Source organism: Anomalospiza imberbis, chromosome 37 (genome assembly GCF_031753505.1).
Source record: "Anomalospiza imberbis isolate Cuckoo-Finch-1a 21T00152 chromosome 37, ASM3175350v1, whole genome shotgun sequence".
NCBI lineage: Eukaryota > Metazoa > Chordata > Aves > Passeriformes > Viduidae > Anomalospiza > Anomalospiza imberbis.
The window spans coordinates 247,995-270,151 of NC_089717.1; the positions used below are offsets into that span (position 1 = coordinate 247,995).

The following is a 22,157-nucleotide window of genomic DNA, read 5'->3' on the forward strand; positions in this document are numbered from 1 at the left end:
TTCTGTATCCAGCACACAAAAAAGTAGGTTACCCAGGAACTGCTACTCCTTTTTCACTCTTTCCTCTCAGTGCCCTCAGGGCCCACATAGGGCATCAAATCTGTCTTGGTTTGAAAGACAGGTGTCTATAAAGGAAGGTGGGAACCGCTCTTGGAATGGAAAATATGACCACCTCCCCTCTGAATTATTATAAATTTTAAATTAAGGGGCTTTCAGGCAAATATATGAAAAAAGAAATAACTGTTCTCTACTAGTATGTATGTGTATAACAAGGCAAATAAACAACAACAACGGCAGCAACAACAAACAAAACCACAAACCCAGTTCCCAGCCTTCTCTCGGCCACAGGCACCTTCCCCTTCAGTGCAGTTTGGTCACAGCTGGCAGGGCCGCTGGCGGCTCCCGGGCAGGGCGGGTGCGATGATTCCCCCAAAAGTTTTGGCTGCCTCTCTGCACGTGGCAATGGTTGGCGGGCTGGCAGGAGAGATGGAAAAGGGGCTTCCTTTACAATGTCACTGGGGCAGCTGATCCCGGTGCCCCTCCAGGTGGCAAAATGGGCTGTAGCAGGAACCTTGGAAGAACAGCTGGAAGGGCAGATGCCAGCACACCTGGGAGTGGGAAAAAAAAGACAGCAGAAACTCTGGCAATGCCAGTGGATGTCGGGTTACAGTGTACCAAGAAGCCCTGAAGCAGCGCAGAGAAGAGCAGGGCTGAGTGGGGAATTGCTCCCTTGGGTAGCTCATCTGAGATGGCTGCTCCCTGGGTCAGGCTGCGCAGAGGGGGAGGACCCTGGCAGGGGACCGCGGGACTCCCGGTCCCAGGTCCTGGTGTGGCACACACTGGCTTTGGGCTCCCAAGCAGCAGAGAACCAGAGAAGGAAACCAGTAAGCGCAGCCACAGTGCTGAAGGAAAAGAAACAAAAAGAAACAAGCAAAACCCACAAGGCAACAGTATCTCTGGTCAGATGCATGGCGCAGCATGGCCATTGCGAAGATTGCCCACTCTCACAGGAAATCCTGGGCTGGCTCTCACCCATCCCAGTACTCCCAGAACTGGGGGAGGTGAGGAGGGACCAGCAACCACCACAGAAACGAAAAAAACCCAAAAACGGTATGGGATAAAAAAACATCCCCAAGACAATGCCTGTGAGCCAGAGAGAATTAGAATCATGGAATCATTTAGTTTAGAAAAGATGTCCAAGACCTACCAGTATTCCCTGATGCCACCAGAAGAAATAACTGAAAACCAAAGGTGAGATTTTATGGGGCAGAAAGTCAAAAAGTCTGCTCTCCCCAGTGAGTTGCTGAAGTCAATCTTCAATCCAGTGGAAGTTCCTGCCTGTGTTCATACAGGCTCTTGGGGAGCCAAGAAGATGTGGAATCCACCAGCCAGGTGTCTCTCCAACACCGCTTACCAGGACCATAAATCACATAGGTCTCTGTCCATCAGGGGTCACTGGGGATCATCCAAGACAGATCCTCCCATGGGGAATGGAGCTGGACCAGTGCACAAAGCTCTTCCCGCACTCGGGGCACTCACAGGGCTTCCCCTACTGGTGGCTCCACTGATGTTGGGTCAAGTGAAAGCTCCTAGAGAAGCTCTTCCCACACTCCCCACACTCGTAGGGCCTCTCTCTGGTGTGGACGCGACGGTGGGTGACAAGATTGCAGTTTTGCTTGAAGCCCTTCCCGCAGTCGGGACAGCAGAAGGGCCTCTCCCCTGTGTGTATTGGCTGATGTAGAAGGAGATGGGCGCTGCTCCAAAACCTCTTCCCACACTCGGGACACTTGTAGGGCCTCTCCCCGGTGTGGATGCACTGGTGGCTGGAGAGGGTAGAGTTATGCTTGAAGCACTTCCCACAGTCATGACAGCAGAAAGGCCTCACCTCTGTGTGTATTGGCTGATGTTTGTGGAGATGGGCACTGCTCCAAAACTTCTTCCCACACTCAGGACACTCATAGGGCCTCTCCCCAGTGTGGATGCGCTGGTGGATGATGAGCTGGGAGCTCCAGCAGAAATTCTTCCCACATTCCAAGCACTCATAGGGCTGTTCCTGTTCCCTGGTGTGGATCTCACAGTGCTTGATGAGGGTGGAGCTCCGATGAAGCTCTTCCCACATTCCAAGCACTTGTAGGGTGATTCCCCAGTGTGGATCTTGTGGTGCTTGATGAGATCAGAGTTCCGGATTAAGCTTTTCCCACATTCCAAGCACTTGAAGGGCAATTCACCAGTGTGGATCTTCTGGTGCTTGATAAGGTTGTAGTTCCGGATTAAGCTCTTTCGACATTCTAAGCACGTGTAGTTCAATTCCCTAGTGTGGATCTGGCAGTGCTTAGTGAGATTGGAGCTCTGGCTGTAATTCTTCCTACATTCCAAGCATTTGTAGGGCTGTTCTCCAGAGTGGATCTTCTGGTGGCTGTGCAGGTGGGAGCTCCAGCTAAAGCTCTTCCTACAGTGCCCACACTCATAGGGCCGTTCTGCAGTGTGGATCCTCTGGTGTTGGATCAGGTCAGAGCTCCGGCTTAAGCTCTTCCCACACTCCCCGCACTCGTAAGGGCCGTTCCCCAGTGTGGAACATCTGGTACTGGTTCAGGTCGGAGCTCTGGCTGAAGCCCTTCCCACATTCCAAGCATTTGTGGAGTTTCTCCCAAGCTTCAGGCTTCTCCACCAGCTCCGAACTATGTCTGGATCTCTGGCCTTCCCAGCACAGGGAAGGTGTTTCTTCCTTGCAGCTCTCTGGGCTGGATTTGCAGCCTCTCCTTGCGGGGGATCTCCAGGGCTTTTCTTCTTCCTCCATCTAGCCAAGGCTTGAGAATGACAAATCCTGGTTTGGGGCAAAAAACAAGGAGGTGAGTGCCTTGGGGTGGGGTTCCTCCTGAACAAGTCCATCTCAGGAAGTCACCAGATGTTTTGTGTCCATAAAAATCTCCAAAGCACCAAGATTCCGCCCCCAAAAAAACCTCTCATAGGAGGGGTCTCTCTTGTCTCTCCATTTTTGGGTTCTGGGGGTTTCCCTTCCCTGGGCTGATGGGGGTCCCATGGCCTCTGGCATGGCCCATTCTAGGGTCTTGCTTATGGATGATCCAGGGGTTTTGAGGGTCCAGTGATCCCTGGACTCTCTGCTCCAGGGTTCCACAGATCCCAGGGGTCCCCCCCACTCCAGGCCCTTCTGCTCTGCCCTTCAGGCTGCCAGAGGTCCTCCAGCTCTGGGTGAATTCTCCTCTCTTCCCTCCGCAAGGGTCTTGGTGTTTTCCTCCACCACTCTCCTGGGGCATCACAAAGACCCATGTCCTCCCCCCACCAGTACCTGGACCCCAAACATCCCCCAAAGGGGGAACTGCAACTCAGCTTTGGGGTCCTGCAAGATCCAAAAGCACCCCCAAAAAACCAAGCCCTCACAGTGACCCACGAAGTTATCTGGGTCTTGAGTCGGCAATCTGCAAACTCCAAACAATCCCCATTAAAAAAACTCCCTTGAGGACTCTCTGATATATCTGGGGCAACCTCCCCCTCCCTGGCCACCTGCAGGATGGAACCTCGTACTTCTCCTGTCTCCCTTCTCTTCCTCCCATGCCTCCTCCCTGCCAACCCCAGACCTCTCTTTCATACTCCCTTCTGCCCAACTTCTGCCACAGCACCGGTTGGTGGATGGGGGGAACAACCCCCAGAAATCCCCCAGGGATGGACAAGAGGGTTGGGGACCCCCCCAGTGCAAGATCCATCCCCTCCTAGAGTCCTGGAGAATCACTCCAGGGATGATGTGATGGGGACATAAAGAGACCCCCAACAATCTCCTGCTGTGCCCCTTCCCCTAATCACCCTCTCCCTTTCCATCATCTGTCCTAATCCCAGCTCTGCCTAGATGAGTTTGGGGGTGATCCACCCCCTTCCTGCACTCACTCTAGGTGTCCTAAATGTCCTTTTGTGACTTCTCTCCCCCTTTCCCATCATGTCGAAAGGAATAAATGAATGAGTCTATACAAACAGATGGTATGAATCGGCTTGGAGAAAGGGCCAGGAACTTGTAGATGAGGAACTGACAGTATAAATCATCAGTTTCAGAAAAAAAGGTATTAATTCACACAGACTGTGGCTCAGCTAAAGTCCGGCCAAATTCCTGAATTTCAAGAAGAAGAACAAAGATTTAATAGAGCCATTAATATAATGTGTAATACCAAAGGAGAGAATGTTCAGGAAGTTTGCACAGTCTCCCAAAACTAATTAAGGATGTGGATAACACGGGGGGAACAACACAGTAGGACAGGGACAGGCTCTGGGATACGGGCTGCGGAGGGGACCCTGAGCACAAGGTTGATGAAGGAACATCTGGGAAATGCACATTGTACATGGAACAATCAGGATTTTCTTTTATGGATTTTAATTTGGTGAGAGCAAAACGAACGGGTTTCACAGAAAGCTCAGCAGCTCTCAGAGGATGAGCACCCACAGGCAGTGAGAGGGGCTGCAGGAGTGGCAGAAGAAGGCCCTGGAGCACTTGGGCACAAAGGCACAGCAGCTGAATGCAAGAAGGGATGAGCAAAAGGCCAAGCTGAAGGCAAAGGCCGTGGCACAGCTCCTACAGCCCCTCAGGGATCAACCCCAGGGCCCAAGGGGGCCCCAGCACCCCGGGGACGGGGTCGGCCACAAGCACCTGGCAGAGGCATTGCCCTCCTGGGCAGGGGAGAGCCCACCCAAACAGCCCCTGGGAAGGAGTCAGGGCTCCAGCTGCAGGGCACAGGGACACTGGAAGCAGACAGCAGCACCCTCAGGAGGAGCAAGTCCATCTCTTGATGGACATCATGGATTGTCAGGGGTATCAGAGCTCCCATCACATCAGGGACCTACCACATTGGAGCCCTTGAGAACATTCAGGCTGGGTCTGCATCGAGAGGAGGCCTCTCTGGATGGATGCAGGGGCATCTCAATCTACTTGGAATCTCAGATTTAAGGGGGGGAAATTGTCAAGAAGTTGTTTGATCATTCAGGGGGTAAGTGGGAAAAATGTGCAGGTGTGTAGTCTTCAACCACTATTAGTAGATGTGGGAGATAGATTTCAAATGCATGGATTTCTACTTCCTCCTAATTGTGATTATCATTACCTGGGAAGGGATTCAATGGCTAATGTGGAACTAGAGATTTATATTCTACAAGGTAAAACAGAGGCTAATGCTGTACCTTTGAGTCAGATAAGTGGCAAGGCCTGTGCTGAAGTGAACCCAGAAGTGTGGGCAGCCCCAGGGAAAGAGGGAAAATTTGATATGGAGCCTCTCCAAAGTACTTTGAAGCAACCAGGACAAGTGGTGTCTAAAAGCAATACGCCTTCCAGGGGAGAGAAGGAAGGGGTTACAGCCTGATATTGAGTACCTGTTAAAGGCAGGGCTTTTGGAGCCAGGGATGTCTTCCTACAACACTCCTATCCTGCCAGTCAAGACACTGGATGGGTGGACAGGAGGAGGAAAACAGAATTTTCAAGTGTTAAAATGAAGATTAACTGAGGCTGCTGCCCTGGCCCTCCTAGACAGGAAAAAAGAATTTGAATTGTATGTGGAGATTAAACAGGGCCATGCCAAAGGAATTCTTCTGCTAAAATGTTTAACCCAGTGACCAGAGTGGCCTCATTGTCTGCAGAATTGTACAGCCACAGCTTTCATGGGAACTGAGGCCTGAAAACTGACAGCAGGAGCATCTCTTATTGTTCAAGTCTGGCATCAAGTTAAAGCTTTGATAACCAAAAGAGCCTCTAAATGGATGAGCAGTGCTCAGTTATTACAGTATGAAACTTGTTCAGTGGCACAGGAGGATTTAGAACTGAGGGCAGGGGAAGGGTTTAACCCAGCCTCCTGTCTGAACAGCCCACAGAGGGGCTGGGAAGAAACCCAGGACTGCATTCAAGTGACAGAGCTCCAGACACAGCCTGGGAGAGATTGATGAGGCACACCCCCACCATGGCACTTTGCTGTTCCCAACATCCAAGCAGGACATCGGGTCCTGCCTAAGGAGGCCAAAGCAGCACCACTGGTGGCCAAGTGGCGTGGCCCATGCCAAGTGTCCCTGAGGCCAGAAACAGCCCCCAGCACAGCTGAGCATGGGGGGACCCCTCAGCCTGGGCTCCAGGGCTCTGAAGCCCCGGAGATTTGCACTTCCCGCCTGCAGCAGGAGCATGGGAGGCCCCCACGGAGCCTGCACTGAAGGCAGCGCAGCAGCAGCCAGGGCTCCACAGCGGGGCAAGCCCCTGGGCCTGCCCACACATCCTCTGCTCAAATCCTCTGCCTGGGCACCCTCCTTGGGCATCTCCAGCCACCGGGGCCAATCCTTGCTGCCACTGCTGCAGCTTCAGTGCTTTCTGGGCCTGCACTGCCACAGCTGCTGGCGAAGACAACGGCACAATTCCACTCTGGGTCTCAGCCACACTCACTCACTGGGGTGGCTGGGATTAGATTACACCATGAGAATGTTTTTTCTTAATAATCCTACTTCTATATTGTCACTTAGATTTAGACCAGGGGAGTTAGATTAAATTTTTATTCTTAGCAGAAGAAGTAGAAAAAAATCGGATTGTTTTTGTGCATGAGTTTATGTGGCTGTTAGTGATGGAAAAATTTTGGTATGGGTTTGGTGTTGTTTACCTATAGGCTGCAACTGCAAAACTACAAGAGTTTTAAAGGCCACCCTTTAATGCATCAACAGTTAATAGAATAATGTTTAAAAAAAACCCTTGCTTTTTGTTAGTGGGCTACAACTGAGTAACAGAATGGCTTCCCTGGAAGAGAAGATTCCCTCCAGGCAGCCAGCAGAGGAGCTTTAGAAATGCAAATTAACACTACTGGGGCAAAGTGGGGACAATGTACCTGGGTCTCTTGCCTGGGGCAGGAATTGAGCTGATTCCCTCTGCCCCTCACCCCAAGCTCTGCCTGCTTGCACAGATGGAATTTGCACAGCTGAAGGCAGAGCCCATGGTGAGGATCTCTGACTCTGCAACAGAAACGGGTTAAACTGCAAAGGGAAACAGCAAATGGAGACTGCTGTGAAAATTTCACTAAAATAAGTGGGGGGGAATCATCCCTCTGCCCACCCCAACTTGTGCTGTCACCGTCTATGTTATATAGAGTGCATGAGAGCACTGGAATTTTTTTTGCTATAACAAGTTCAGAAATCAGTTGGGAATCCAGTATGTGATGATTTAATGAGAGAAAAGTGGACAATTGATGCAGCCCTGGCTGGAGGCAGTGCCCAAAATAGGGAAAAGATGAAGGGCCACCAGAACAAATCCTACAACACCATGGACCAGCCCCTGGGAACCCGAACCAATTCATATCAGGAGACACAGAACCCATTTATCATTTCAATGCCATCATTAGATTACAAGCTGTCCTCGAAATAAGAACCAACCAGACACCTCCAGCTCCTGACCTTCCTGCCGACCCATCCACTGAAATGAGGAACACAACATTTCACCAGGGGATGGGATCAGATTATCTGTTAGCAGAAAAAACAGGAGTTTGTGGAAAATTAAATGACTCCAACTGCTGTTGGCAAAGAGATGACAAAGGAAAAGCGGTGAAAAAAGATAACAAAGGAAATAAGAAAGTAGCTCATGTATTAGTCCAAACATAGAAAGGATGGGAATGGGACACGGTTTCATGGCTCCCTGGCAGTCCATGGGTTAAACGAATGCTGCTTCTCCTCTTCTGTGCTACAGCAACTCTCATCTTTTTACCATGCTCCACACCTTGGGAGTGCAGCTCATCCAGCAGCTGAGCCAGGGGATGCAGGTGGCAGCCAGGCCTCCTGATCCAGAAACGGCTACAAAAGGACAGGGAATGAGGGCACCGAGAATAATCCCAAAACCAAAGAGGACCCGGGAAGAAAAAACAGTCAATGAGTGAATCTGCTTGCAGATAGGGCCAGGGACTTGTAATCAGGGAAGTAACTGGGGAAACCATCAATTTCAGGAAATGTTACTAACTGACACGGACAGCTGCTCAAAGTCCCGCTAAATTCATGAACTTCGAGAAGAACAAACTCTTAAGAGAGCCATGAATATCGGCTGTCATCCACAAGGAGGGGTGCATATGAACGAGGACAGGCAGCAGGCGGATCGGGAAGTCTGAACCTTCCAAGTCCCTCAGCCAGTGGGCAAAGGCAGAGGGAGATGCGGCCGGGAAAATGAGCATCCAAAGGAGGCAGCGTGCTACAACAAGGGCAGAGCCCGCATGGCAAATGCCCCACGGCCTCTCCCTCTGCTCAGCAATCGAGTCACTTTGACAGGACTCCTCGGTCTCCTCTGGCCACAGAAACCTCTGGCGACGGGAATTTCCCCGCACGGGCCCGGCCACGGGGCAGCCACCTCTGTCCCAGCCACAGCAACCGGGACGAGCCAGCGCTGCTCCGGCAGCGGCTCCTGCCCAGGCAGCGGCGGGAAGGAGACCGCGGGCAGCCGCTCCCGCAGCGCCCTCAGCCCAGGGCCGGCACGGGCCGGACACGGCACCGCCAAGCCGCCGGAGCCCCCTGCCGCCCCCTCCGCCCGCAGCGAGCCCCGAGCCCCCGCAGAACCCGGCGCGGCTCCCACCTGCGCCGGGGCCGCCTCCGAGCTCCGCCAATGCCGCCTCCCCGCGCTCCGGCCGCTGCCGCCGCTCCCGGGCCCGCACAGACGCTCCGCCAATGGCGCCGCTGCCGAGCCAGGGCCGCCCTCAGGCCGCCAGCGGGGCCGTGCTTCGCCCCGCTCTCACCAATCAGCGCGCCAGAACCGCGACTGACGGCAGCAGCGGCCAATGGCAGCGAGGGGCGGGCTCTGCACACGGCACAGCCTCGCCCCGCGCTCTCAGGGCCCCCCGGGCTGTGGGAGGGCAAAGCCGGAGATGAGGAACAGCCCTGGAACGGGCCGGGGCCCGGGCCGGCATCGATCTGCAGCACCAACAAACTGCTCCGCACCTCCCGACACGGCTTTCCCGGCCCTGCGCCTTCGCCTTCGCTGGCTCCGGCTCTGCGGGAAGCCCAGGAGCCTCACTTCTCCTACCCCCAATTAGGAGCATCAGTGCATCTGATCAGCATCTGCATCAGTGCAGAACCAACCAAACCGAGCGGTGGTGGCACCCCCCAGCAGCGCCTCTCCCCGCCCCAGCTGAAGCCCTCGCTGGCTGCTCCAGGCTGCATGGGCAGACTGGGAGCTCTGGGAAGGGGCCCCGGCTCGGGGCGCAGCCCCACGGCCCCCACGGCAGCTCCAAGGCTCCTCTGGCCGGAATGGAACGTGGCAGGGTGAGCAGGGGAAGGGATGGGGATGCGGGCGCCAAGGGAACACCGGGACACCGGGGGCACTTCACAAACATTTAATGCAAAAGATAAAATCATAAAGAAGACAAAAGCAACAGCAACAGTGTCACCATAGCACAGGGCCAAACGAGGACATGTCCCATTGTGATATTGGCGCAATGCCAGGCACACACCAAAGCCGCTCTCTCACTGCCCTCCAAGGCCCGACAGGGGAGACAAAATTTAACCAGGGGTTCATGAGGTAAGGACCGGGAGAGTTCCCTCATCAAACACCATCACGAGCAAAACAGGAGATATGAATTTAATTTATTCCTAAGAAGCTCAGAGCAGGAGAATAAGAAGTAGAAGAAGACCCTTAAAAGCACCTTCCTCCCACCCTTCCCTCCTTCCAGCTGCACCTCCTACACCAGCAGTGCAGGAGACAGGGAATGGGGCCATGGTCAGTTTATCCCCGTGGCTTCTTCCTCTGCTCAGGGATAGGAATCATTCCCCTGCTGCACTCTGGAGTCCCTCCCATGGGAAAGTTCCCTAGGAACTTCTTCAACCTGAGTCCATCCCACAGGCACCAGCCCCCCTTCAACTCCTGCAGCATGGGTCACTGTCACAGGGTCAGTCCTTCAAAGACAGATGGCTCCAGCAGGGGCCCCTGTGTCCACGAGTCTCCCATGGAGTCACAGCCTCCTCTAAGGCACCCCTGTTCCCCGGCATAGGCTCCTCCCGGGGCTGGAGGTGGATTTCTGCATCCCCGTGGATCTCTGCATCCTCGTGAATCTCCAAGGGCCATCAGTCTGCAGTTCCAACCATCAGTCTGTGTCCCGAGGGATGTTCCTGCTCCTACATTCATCAAGGTGTTCATAGGGAGGCAGGAAGATGTGGAGCACCCCCAGCCAGGTCTCTTCCCAGCATGGATCACCAGGACCACGGATCACCAGGACTCTGCCCAACGGGGGTCACTGGGGATCATCCAGCGCTGATTCGTCCATGGGGAATGGAGCTGGAGCAGCGCAGGAAGCTCTTCCCGAACTCAGGACACTCGCAGGGCCCCTCCCCAGTATGGATGTGCTGGTGTGCCCTCAGGTGGGAGCTCTGGCTACAGCCCTTTGCACACTCCCCACACTTGTAGGGGCATTCTCCTGTGTGGATGTTCTGGTGCTGGATCAGGTGGGAGTTGCGACTGAAGCTCTTCCCACATTCCAAGCACTCATAGGGCTTTACCCCTGTGTGGATCCCATGGTGGCAGATCAGGACCGAGATCTTCCTGAACCTCTTCCCACACTCCCCACACTCACAGGACTTCTACCCAGTGTGGCTCTTGCTGTGATTGATGAGGTCTGGGCTCCACCCAAAACTCTTCCCACATTCCCCACACTCAAATGGTCTCTCCTCAGTGTGAATCCTCTGGCGTTCTCTCAGGTGGAAGCTTCAGCTGAAGCTCTTCCCACATTCCAAGCACTTCTGGAGCTTCTCGCCGCCGTGAAGCTTCTCCACCAGCTCTGAGCTCTGGCTGGATCTCCGTCCGCCTTTGCGGCACAGGGAGGGTCTTTCCTCCCCACAGCTCCCTGGGCTGGGTTTGCAGCCCCTCCTCGTGCAGGATCTTGGGTGCTTTCCCTCCTCCCTATTGGATTCCTGTGCCCTGGAGCCACTCAAAATGGCCTCTTCTACAAGGTTCTTCCTCTTCCTGGAAGCCTCCTCCTCCATCTAGCCAAGGCTTCGGATTGACAAATCCTGGTTTGGGGAGAAAACAAGGGGTGAGCGTGTTGAGTTGGGGGTTCCTTCTGCCCAACTCCATCTCCAGAAGTCACCAGGTATCTTGTGTCCATGAAAACCTCCAAGATATTAAGATTCAGGGAAAAAATACCCCTCAAATACCAAGACACAGCCCTAAAAAACCCAAAACTTCGATACTGAGGCAAAGACTCCTCCAAAATATTAAGATTCGACTCCCTGCAAAAACCAAACCACCAACATTTAGCTCAATAAATTTCAGAAAGAACAAGATTCACCTCTCCCTCCCCCCAAAAAAATAAAGATTCAGCCCAAGATTTCCACATTCAAGCCAAAAGCTCCAAGATTCAGAAAAAAAAAAAAAAAAAAACCTTTCAGGAGTTCCCCCTCTCAGTTTTTTCCATGTTAGGCTCTGAGTCATTCCTTGTCTCTGGGCTTCTGGGGGTTCTGTGTGTTCTGGGGTCCCCCTATCCAGGGTTCCCACATTCTCTGGGCTGTTGGGGATCCCGGGAATCCCAGGGGTCCCTCCCTTCCAGGCTCCCCATTTCAGTGTCCAAAGGGTCCCTGGTTCCCCCACTCTCCATACTCCCCCTCTCTTCAGGCTGCCGGGGGCTCCCCAGCTCTGGGATCGTCTCTTTCCACACTCCGTAGCCCGACGCTTCCCCCATACACAGCTCTGCCGAGGGTTCCACAAAACTGGTGTCCCCCTGAGACCCCGCCGGCTCCTGGCGATCACCACGTGGATCCCAAGCCTGACCCAGGGAGACCAACCCACAGGCGGGGGGAGACCCCTTATCCCCCCGTCCACGGCCAGGACTCTGCCAGGAGCCGCCAGCGGGAACCCCTATAGAAAACCTTCCCAGGGACCACCCAAGATGTTCGGGGTGAGCTCTCCCTCCCCAGCCACCTGCGGGATGTGGGGTGGGGGCAATGCTCCCGGGGCGGGGAGGCTGCAGATACAGAGAGCGATGGATGCACGTGGTGCCTCCTCTTCCTCCTCCTCCTGCTGCTCCTCTAGCCCTACTCTTCCTCCCGCTCTTCCTCCACTTCCTCGTTCTCCTACTTCCATCCGTTCTTCCTTTATCCCTCCTCCATCCCGGCTCCTCCTCCCCCGACGACTAGCGCTTACCTTTGGCCCCCCTCCACCCAAACCCATCACATCCCGCGGGAGAAGCAGGGATGGAGCCGAAGCAGGGATGGAGCCGAAGCAGGGATGGAGCCGAAGCAGGGATGGAGCCGAAGCCGGTCCGGCTGGGGCAGCGCTGGGCTCTTGGCTGCTCCCACCTGCTGTGGGGGAAGAGGGAAGGGGAAAGGAGGGAAAAGTGATGAGTGGAGATAAAAATTTGGGGGTTGTAGTCACCCTGGGTGGGAGCTTCCAATCCTTTGGTCTGGAGATCTTGAAATGGGGGAATGCAGAGATGGATGGGGGATCTCCAGGGATTCTGGGAGCAGGATGAGGGGTTGTGTGAGTCCCTTGCTGGGGGAAAAAGGGTCTGGCTGGAGCCCCCTGGTGCTCCTGGGGTCCCCGGCTGGAGAGTTGGCATAGGCTCAAAATTGCTTGATCCCACCTCAAAAATCCTCAATTCCACCCCAAAATACAGGATACCACAGAATCCCCAAAACTCAGAGAAGGGGTGGGAAGGGGGTTGGGACTGGTGGGATGAGGGAGAGATTCTGCTTCCCAGAACAGAGGAGGATATAGAGCAATAGGCAGAACTGGGGGAGTTTCCCCCACTGGCTTTCTCCAGCCCTTGGCATTCCCGGTTGCCAGGTCCCTTGAGGGAATCCAGCCCCTCCTCGCCAATCCTCCGTGTTTAACCCTTTCCTTCCCACACCTTCCACTGGCTTCTCTGGAGAAAACTTGGATCCACTGACTCCTTGCTCTCCCCTCTGCACATGCAGACACTTCTCCATTGATTAAATATTGTCCTCATGTACTCTGTGAGCCTTTAAATAATGGACAAAACTTGGCACCCTCAGGACTGGATTTTTTGAGTGTGTATTTTTGGGATTTTTAAAATATTGATGTCTCTTCTCCTCTCCAGGTTGGGAGGATGTAAATATAGCTCCAGTCTTTCAGTGTTTGGGGTGTGAGAATTTAGTACCAGAGACCGTGCCAGGCACAGAGCCACAGGGACACTGGAGGGAAATTTCCCTGCTCGTCACAGCCTCAGCTGGGCAAGAAGAGCCTGTGCTGAAAACAGCCACCAGCAGAGATGATTTCTGATTAATCTTGTCTGCCTCCCAGGAACTGGTTTGAAAAGAAAAAAACTCTCGATTTGCTGAGGCAAAGAAAAGGAAAGGTAGTATTGAATAAAATAAAAAGCGAGGCCTCTTGGGACAACGGTTGTCTTTAAAAAGTTAAAGCCAACAATATTCTGTATTGATTGAAAATCTACCTTTTGATTTCTCTGTTGTCTTCTGGAAAGTCATGCTAGTGGAGTTTGGGGTTTTTTTTTTAAGCAGAGATGCTGAAATACTTCTAGGTAAAGAAAATACATAGGAAATTTCCCCCTTCCCCTAATCAAATTGTGTGGTTTGTCAACAGAAGGACTGAGACTGTATGTCCAGCAAGCCTGTGCCATTCCAAAGTGCTTTCCTTTGAAAAGACAGCTGTCTTTTCCATTGTGGATAGGAAAAAATCAAATCTATCCTGGAAACAGAAATTGTCCCTTGTTTTTTCCCTTCTTGCAGGAATACAAACATGTTTCATACTGGTGAATGCTTTCGACGTTGAGGGCAGCTCATCTCCAGCCCAAAGTCCTCTCTTGCAGGAAAATCCCACAGACACAGAGCTTGAGCTGATAGAGAAAAATGAAACCTAACAAGAGAAACAAAGTCTTCTAAGGAGAACAGAATTGTCCAGGTTGGAAAAGAGCTGTGAGCTCATCAAGTCCAACCGTCAACCCAGCACTGCCAAGGCCACCACAACCATGTCCCCAAGTACCACATCTACAGGTGCTTGAAATGCCTTCAGAGATGTGACTCACTCTGCCCTGCCAGCCTCTTCCAGTGCTTGACCACCCTTTCAGAGAAGAAATTATTCCTCTGTCCAATCTAAACTTTCTCTAGTGCAACCTGTGGCCATTTCCTCTCATCCCATTGCTTGTTCTGTGAAGGAAGAGACCGATTCCCCTCTTGCTCCAGGCCCCTTTCACGGAGTTGTGCCCTGCTGGATCCTGCTCAGCTGCTCTTGCCCAGCACCCCCAGGGCCCTTTCCAGCCCCTCTGCCCCAGGCCCTGGGCTCTGCAGGGGCTGTTGTGACCCCAGCAAAGGATCTGACACTGGGCCCTGGGGAACCTCCTCCACTTGTCCTAGGCCCATCTCTCCAGGCTGTTCAGATCCTCCTGCAGAGCCTTTCTGCCCTCCAGCACAGCAACACCACATACTGAAGCCAAGACTCCAATTGCACCATACATTGTTTTTTTCCATTGAATTCCTTGATTAGAGCAACAATCACCCACAAACCTCCCTGACTGCTGAGGCCTGGCTGTGCTGCCCTGACCCAACCTTCAGAGAAAGAAAAGATCGGGTTCCAGCCCTTTTCTCAGCACTGTTTTACTCCTGGTGAGGTGACAGCAGGAGGGTTTTATTGTCTTTGCCTTGGGAATTGTAGATCATGGCTGCTGTTGCCCCTCTTCTGGCTGCCACCTGAATTTTATCAGTACAACTGCAATTGCCTCTTTCAGTCAGTGCTACCCACGGTGCTTTCATGATGGGGAACTCAGTATTTTTGTAACAGGACTCATGATTGGCAGATTTTTAAATGCTCACAAGTGCCTGAGCACTAAGCTGAGGACAATTAAAGCCACACAGGCCACATTCACATCGGTCACATTCACAACCCTGTTGCTGCTGCTGTTATAATAGAATCAATTTACAGAGGCCATCACAGAAATTGCCTCTGGGGTGTCAAATAAAATGAAAAAAAATCCACCAGGAGAAGGAAAAAAACAGAGCTTATTGACCAACTTAATTGCTTCTTCGGAGCAGCAGAAAATGGAGATGACACCAAGCTGGGTGTGAGTGTGGATCTGTTGGAGGGTAGGAGGGGTCCGCAGAGGGACCTGGACAGGCTAGATCCAAGGCATGAATCCAACGATGTGAGGTTTAACAAGTCCAAGTGCTGGGTCCTACACTTTGGCCATAGCAAGCACTGCAGCACTACAGGCTGGGGACACAGGGGCTAGACAGTGGCCAGGTAGAAAGGGACCTGAGGGCACTGATGGACAGCAGGCTGGACATGAGCCAGCAGTGTGCCCAAGTGGCCAAGAAGGCCAATGTCTCCTGGCTTGGATCAGGAATGGTGTGGCCAGCAGGACCAAAACAGTGATTCTTTCCCTGCACTCGGCACTGGTGAGGCCACACCTTGAGTGTTGTGTCCAGTCCTGGGCCCCCAATTTAGGAAGGATCTTGAGATGCTGGAACATGTCCAGAGAAGGGTAGCAAGGCTGGTGAAGGGTCTGGAACACAAGTCCTGTGAGGAGCAGCTGAGGCAGCTGGGAGTGTTTATCCTGGAAAAGAGGAGGCTCAGAGGAGGCCTCATCACTATCTGCAAGTCCCTGACAGGAGGGGGCAGCCGGGTGGGGTTGGGCTCTGCTCCCAGGGAACAGTGACAGGACGGGAGGACACCGCCTGGAGTTGCACTGGGGAGGTTTAGGCTGGACATCAGGAAGTTCTTCATAGAAAGTGTGATTGGAAATTGGGATGGGCTGCCCAGGGAGGTGGTAGAGTCACTGTCCCTGGAGCTGTTTAAAACTGGATGCGGCACTTGACCATCCAATGTTGCTTGATGTCACAGGAAAAAAAGGATTGGACAGAAAAGCTGAGACTTTTAGGGTTGAAAGTCAACAAATTCACTCTTCCCAATGAATTCCTGATGTCATTCTGAGTCCCCATGGATGCTGCTGCCCCTGCCTTCACCCAGGTGCCCAGAGGGAATCAGGAGGATGTGGAGACCACCAGACATGTGTCTTCTCAAAAGAGTCCACCCAGAATAGGGGTCACCAGGGCTCTGCCCAACAGGGATCACTGGGGATCATCCAACCCAAATCCTCCCATGGGGAATGGAGTTGGAGCAGCGCATGAAGCTCTTCCTTCACTTGCAGGGCTTCCCTTACAGGTGGGTCCATTTGTGTGAAGTCAAGGCAGAGCTCTGATAGAAGCCCTTCCCACATTTGGGACACTTGTAGGGCCTCTCCTGGTGTGGACGCGCCAGTGGATGGTGAAGGTGGAGCTGTGCTTGAAGCCATTCCTGCAGTCGGGGCAGTGGAAGGGCCTCTACTCCGTGTGTGTTTGCTGATGCATGAGGATATTTTACCTGGTCTGAAACCCCTTCCCACACTTGGGACAATCGTAGGGCCATTCCCCTGAGTGTATCTTCTGGTGCTGGACTAGGACTGAGCTCAAGCTGAAGCTCTTCCCACATTTCCCACACTCGTAGGGCTGTTCCCCTGTGTGCTGGTGCATGTGGGGGATGAGCTGGGAGCTGCAGATGAAGCTCTTCCCACATTCCAAGCATTTGTAGAACCATTCCCCTGTGTGTACTTGGTGGTGAAGAGGTGGGAGGTGTGGCTGAAGCTCTTCCCACATTCCAAGCACATACAGGGCTTCTCCCCAGCGTGAAGCTGCTCATGGACCACCAGAGTGGACTTCTGGATGAAGCAGTGGGGAGGTCTTTGCTCCTTAGAGCACCCTGGCCTGGGTTTGGAGCCCCTCCTTGTGAGGCATCCCTTTGGCATTTTCTCCCTGTAGGATTCCTGCCCCTTGGAGCCAATCAAAATGGCCTCTTCCACGAAGTTCTGCTGTGGAGATTTGTCCACCCTGGTCTCTGTCTGCAGCTCAGTGCCTGGGGGAAGAAGGACAAGGGGAGGGAGGGAGGCAGGAAGGCAGGCAGGCAGGAAGGAAGGAAGGCAGGAAGGAAGGAAGGAAGGAAGGACAAGGAGAAGATGGGATTTGCCTCCATGCCAGAGGGAAGGGGAAGGAGATCCCCCCCCCAGTCCATCCCTGGCAGAACGGCGTTGGCAGAGGGGCTGTCCTGCAGCTGGGGGCCATGCTGGGCTGGGAGATGGAGCAGGAGAGAGGGGGAAAGGGGCAGTGACTTCCTCCTCACCTGCCTGGGTATCCCGGAGCATCTTCCTCACTGCCTCCTCCTCCTCCATTTGGCCAAGCCTTAGGAATAAGAAGTCTGGTTTTCAGGGAAAAACAAGGGGTGAGCATATTGGCCTGAGGGTTCCTCCTGCCCGAGTCCATCTCTAGAAGTCACCAGATATCTTGTGTCCATGAAAACCTCCAAAACATCAAGACTCAGAGGAAAAAATCCCTCCCTGGGGTTCCCCCTTGTGGATGCTGCGGGTCCTGCGTATATACCAGAGGAGGTCCCTCCTCTGCAGAATCTCTGCCTGCTCCAGGTTTCCCAGGAATCCCAGGGATCCCCCCACGCTGGGGCTCTGAGAGTCCCCCTTCTCTGGGCTGCTGAGGGTCCCATGGGTCCCCGCTCTCTGGGGTTGCACTAAGGGATGCCGAAGGTTTTGGGGTCCCAGGGGTCCCTCCTCCTCTGACTCTCTGCTCCAGGGTGCCAGGGGTCTCGGGGGTTCCCTCTCTCCGGGGTTCCCACTTTGGTGTCCCAGGGTGTCCCCCACTCCAGGCTCATCCCTTCTCTGGGCTGCTCCTTCTCCAGGCTGTCGGGGTCCCCCCTCTCCAGGCCCCCATTTCAGGGTCAGGGACTCCCGAGGCTCCCCCGTTTTCACTTTTCCCCTCTCAAAGCTGCTCCACTCCCCTTCCCGCTGCCGGTACCGGGCAATCGCCACGTGGCTCCCGGGCCCTCCATCCCCCAGCCACCCGGCAGCCGCACCGGGACATCCCAAAAAAAAACCACCTCCTAGGATCCCCACAGTTTCCACCCAAAGGGGATTTCGTGTCAGCTTTGGACTCCTGCAAGATCCAAACATCCCTCCATCCCTCCGCCCGCCCCGTCCCGAAAAAAAGAAACAGAAACCCCTAAAGATACTTCGGGTAAGCTCCAAATATCCCTCCCGCCTAAAAAAAAAAAAAAAAAAAAAAAAAAAAAAAAAAAAAACAAAAAAAAAAAAAAAAAACAAAAAAAAAAACAAAAAAAAAAAAAAAAACAAAAAAAAAAACAAAAAAAAAAAAAAAAAAAAAAACAAAAAAAAACTGCCGGAACCGCCCAAGATATTCGGGGCGAGGTTCCGCTCCCCGGTCATCTGCGGGATGCCGGGAGGGCGATGCTCCCGGCGCGAAGGGGCTGCAGATCCAGAGAGCGATGGACGCACGTGGTGGCTCCTCTGGCTGCTCCTCTTCCTGCTCCTGCTCCTCCTCTACCCCTCCTCTTCCTCCCGCTCCTCCTCCTCATTCTCCTCCTCCTCCATCCCTCGGCTGCAGGCGAGGAGCTCTCGGGTGAGCGGAGCTTGGACGGGACGCGCTGGAAAGGGGTGGGAGAGGAGAATAGGGGGAGGTGGGACAGGGGAAAGGGATTCTCAGTGAGGGGCTCCCAGTTAACCTCAGGACCCCCAGTTCCCCTCCCTGTCCTCCCAGCCCCTCCCGGCGCTGTGGGGGCCGGGCCGTGCCCCAGTGCCGGCTCAGGGGGTGCTCCCGGCTGATGTGCTCCACCTGGCAGGTGTAGGTGACCCCGTGCCGAGGGTGGGGGTTCCAGCAGCACCACGAGCTGGTGGGTCCAGTCCCCATTGGGGACCACGTCGGTGGCCACCACAGAGAGCTCCTGCTGGCCCTGGAACCACCTCAGCTGGGTGTGGGCAGGGTAGAAATCCACCATGGAGCAGAGCAGGCGGCCGGGGCCGAGCTGCGAGCTCGAGGGCCCCAGCGACATGGACTCGCTGGGATGGGCAGAGGGCTTGGGGACTCCAGCCAGTGCGAATCTGCAACGATCCCCCCCCACCCCCCTCCTCCAAGCCGCAGGAAATTGCTCCAGGGAACGAGTGCTGCTAGACAGGGAACCACCCTTCTTCCATCCCAACCGCACCTTTCCCTCCCCTCTCCCCCCCTTTCTTGTTCCCCAAATCTACAGACCCCTTCCAACACAATTTGGATTTCCCAGCCCCCTGCCCCATGCTTTGGAGGTCCCAGCCCCCTCTTTTCCCCCATTCTTTTGCCCCTTCCCAACCATCCCGCCAATCCCCAACACCCTCCACCGTGTTTGGGTCTGGGGGTTCCAGGGCCCTCCTGCTCAGTCACACCCCCCCCTTTCTCTCAATTCAGACCCCTCCTGGAAGGTTTTTCCTGGGAGGAATCCTTGAGTTTTTGGATTTTTGAGGTGCAGTTATGGGGGGGGGGACAGCTCTCTCTGGCTTTCCCCTCCCTGTTGTGGCCTCTCAGCTGCCCCTGAGAGGTCCCTGAGCACCCCCAGCTGCCCCTGGGGGTGCTGGGATTTCCCTCCTGGGGACAAGGACGCTCATCCCCTTCCAGGAGCCCAACGCCTGGCTGGGGCTCCAGGTCAGGGGTCCTTGTGCAGCTGTCCCAGAACCTCCGCCGGGGTCTCCCAGCACAGCCGGAGCCGCTCGGCCTGGGGTCCCCAAAGGCTTCAGCAAGGCCCAAGTCCCTCCCAGGAACCCTCAACTCCCTCAAACCCAGCATCCCCCACATCCCCTGAAAGTTCCCCCCGTGGCACCAGCCATGGCCACGTCCCCACACATCGCTGGCCGTGTCCCACCATGTCCTCACCTATGGCTGTCTCCCCACCATGTTTCAATCCCTGTCATTGTCCCCACCTCTCCATCTATGCCTGTGTCCCATGGTAAAAAGATGAGAGTTGCTGTAGAACATTAAGAGGAGAAGCAGCATTCGTTTAACCCATGGTGTGCCAGGGAACCACGAAACCGTGTCCCATTCCCATCCTTTCCATGTTTGGACTGGTACAAGAGCTGCTTTCTTATTTCCTTTGTTATCTGTTTCACCACTTTTCCTTTGTCATCTCTTTGCAAGCAACAGTTTGAGTCATTTAATTTTCCACAAACTCCTGTTTTTTCTGCTAACAGATAACCTGATCCCATCCCCTGGTGAAATGTTGTGTTCCTCATTTCAGTGGATGGGTCGGCAGGAAGGTCAGGAGCTGGAGGTGTCTGGTTGGTTCTTATTTCGAGGACAGCTTGTAATCTAATGATGGCATTGAAATGATAAATGGGTTCTGTGTCTCCTGATATGAATTGGTTCGGGTTCCCAGGGGCTGGTCCATGGTGTTGTAGGATTTGTTCTGGTGGATTTGTTCTGGTGGCCGTTCATCTTTTCCCCATTTTTGGGCGCTACCTCCAGCCAGGGCTGCATCAATTGACCACTTTTCTCTAATTAAATAATCAAATACTTGGATTCCCAAATGATTTTGCTGAACTTGTTATAGCAAAAAAACCCAGTGGTGTAATACATCCTATATAGCATAGACAGTGACAGCACAAGTTGGGGTGGGCAGAGGGATGATTCCCCCCCACTTATTTTAGTGAAATTTTCACAGCAGTCTCCATTTGCTGTTTCCCTTTGCAGTTTAACCCGTTTCTGTTGCAGAGTCAGAGATCCTCACCATGGGCTCTGCCTTCAGCTGTGCAAATTCCATCTGTGCAAGCAGGCAGAGCTTGGGGTGAGGGGCAGAGGGAATCAGCCCAATTCCTCCCTGAGGCAAGAGACCCAGGTACATTGTCCCCACTTTGCCCCAGCAGTGTTAATTTGCATTTCTAAAGCTCCTCTGCTGGCTGCCTGGAGGGAATCTTCTCTTCCAGGGAAGCCATTCTGTGATTCACATGTGGCCAAAAGCGACTTTTTTTAACAATACAGTATTAAATTTTTGCCAGTTTAATGGTCACCTTTAAAGCTCTTCTTGTTTTTAAAAATGAAGCCTAGAGGTGAATATCGAAGAACCCATACCAAAATTTTGCCATCACAACAGCTACACACACACATATACAAAAAAATCCAAAGCAATAAAGATTTTTTACTACTTCTTCTTCTACATCTAAAAACTGACTCTTACACCGCTGGCCCAACACCCCTAGTCTAACTGGCACTATAAAAGTAGGATTTTCAAGAATAAACATTCTAATCATGTAATCTTGTCACCAAAACTGCAAGAAGAACCAAAATTCTTCAACAACATTTCTAGTGTTAGATAGTCAAGGCATTACTTGATTCTGGCCAGGATCTGCAACAGAAGTAATTTCATCCACTCATAGCCCGGCTGTGCAGAGAAAATCAATCCATGACGTGTGAGTTTTGCTAGATTTATCCTTAACTTTTTACAGTCCAAAATCCGTTGAAATTGTTTATTGTTCGTTGCTTCCAAGTTGCAGAGTTCTTATTTAGTATTTGGTTTCCTATTGGACCCGGATTTCTTGGCTTCTGCTGTTCATCAGGTCGGAACTGCTGGATTTCCTTCTCAGCCTTTTCCAGAGCAGGTGTCTCCAGCTCTGCCGGGGGCAGTGTCTGGGGTAGGTGTTGGTTGGTGTTTGCTGCTGGGCGTTATCTTTGTGGGTATCTTTTGGGCCATTCCCAGTGTGTTGAGATGTTAAACTCATCTCCACTGAGTGGTGGAACATCCCTTAAAAAAACCTTTACCATTTCCTTCCCTGAGGCCAAGGCAAACCAAGTCTGAGTAGAGAAATAAGATTTTTTAAAAATTTAAACTTAGTATATTTTCCATCAGTGCAATCCCAGGCAGCGCAGTGTGTGAGTGTGACTGAGACCCAGAGTGGAATTGTGCCGTTGTCTTCGGCAGCAGCTGTGGCAGTGCAGGCCCAGAAAGCACTGAAGCTGCAGCAGTGGCAGCAAGGATTGGCCCCGGTGGCTGGAGATGCCAAAGGAGGGTGCCCAGGCAGAGGATTTGAGCAGAGGATGTGTGGGCAGGCCCAGGGGCTTGCCCCGCTGTGGAGCCCTGGCTGCTGCTGCGCTGCCTTCAGTGCAGGCTCCGTGGGGGCCTCCCATGCTCCTGCTGCAGGCGGGAAGTGCAAATCTCCGGGGCTTCAGAGCCCTGGAGCCCAGGCTGAGGGGTCCCCCCATGCTCAGCTGTGCTGGGGGCTGTTTCTGGCCTCAGGGACACTTGGCATGGGCCACGCCACTTGGCCACCAGTGGTGCTGCTTTGGCCTCCTTAGGCAGGACCCGATGTCCTGCTTGGATGTTGGGAACAGCAAAGTGCCATGGTGGG

The 22,157-nt window shown here is 53.5% G+C and overlaps 1 protein-coding gene, 1 long non-coding RNA gene and 3 pseudogenes across 3 annotated transcripts in view; 1 reads left to right on the plus strand and 4 right to left on the minus strand.

Annotated features, from left to right (window-relative positions):
• Window positions 1–12,591, minus strand: part of LOC137464158 (uncharacterized) — a 61,381-nt gene extending 48,790 nt beyond the window's left edge. The window contains exon 1 of the long non-coding RNA XR_010994075.1: window positions 12,564–12,591. This is a non-coding gene — a long non-coding RNA (uncharacterized lncRNA). The remainder of the gene's footprint in view (window positions 1–12,563) is intronic.
• The window catches only part of LOC137464133 (class I histocompatibility antigen, F10 alpha chain-like), a 372,308-nt gene that overhangs the window by 198,036 nt on the left and 152,115 nt on the right, over window positions 1–22,157 (plus strand). The gene's annotated exons all lie outside the window — the stretch shown is intronic.
• LOC137464138 (zinc finger protein 135-like) lies at window positions 1,272–8,712 on the minus strand (annotated as a pseudogene).
• On the minus strand, window positions 10,142–10,968 carry LOC137464163 (zinc finger protein 3-like; annotated as a pseudogene).
• Window positions 16,112–17,156, minus strand: LOC137464164 (zinc finger protein 239-like; annotated as a pseudogene).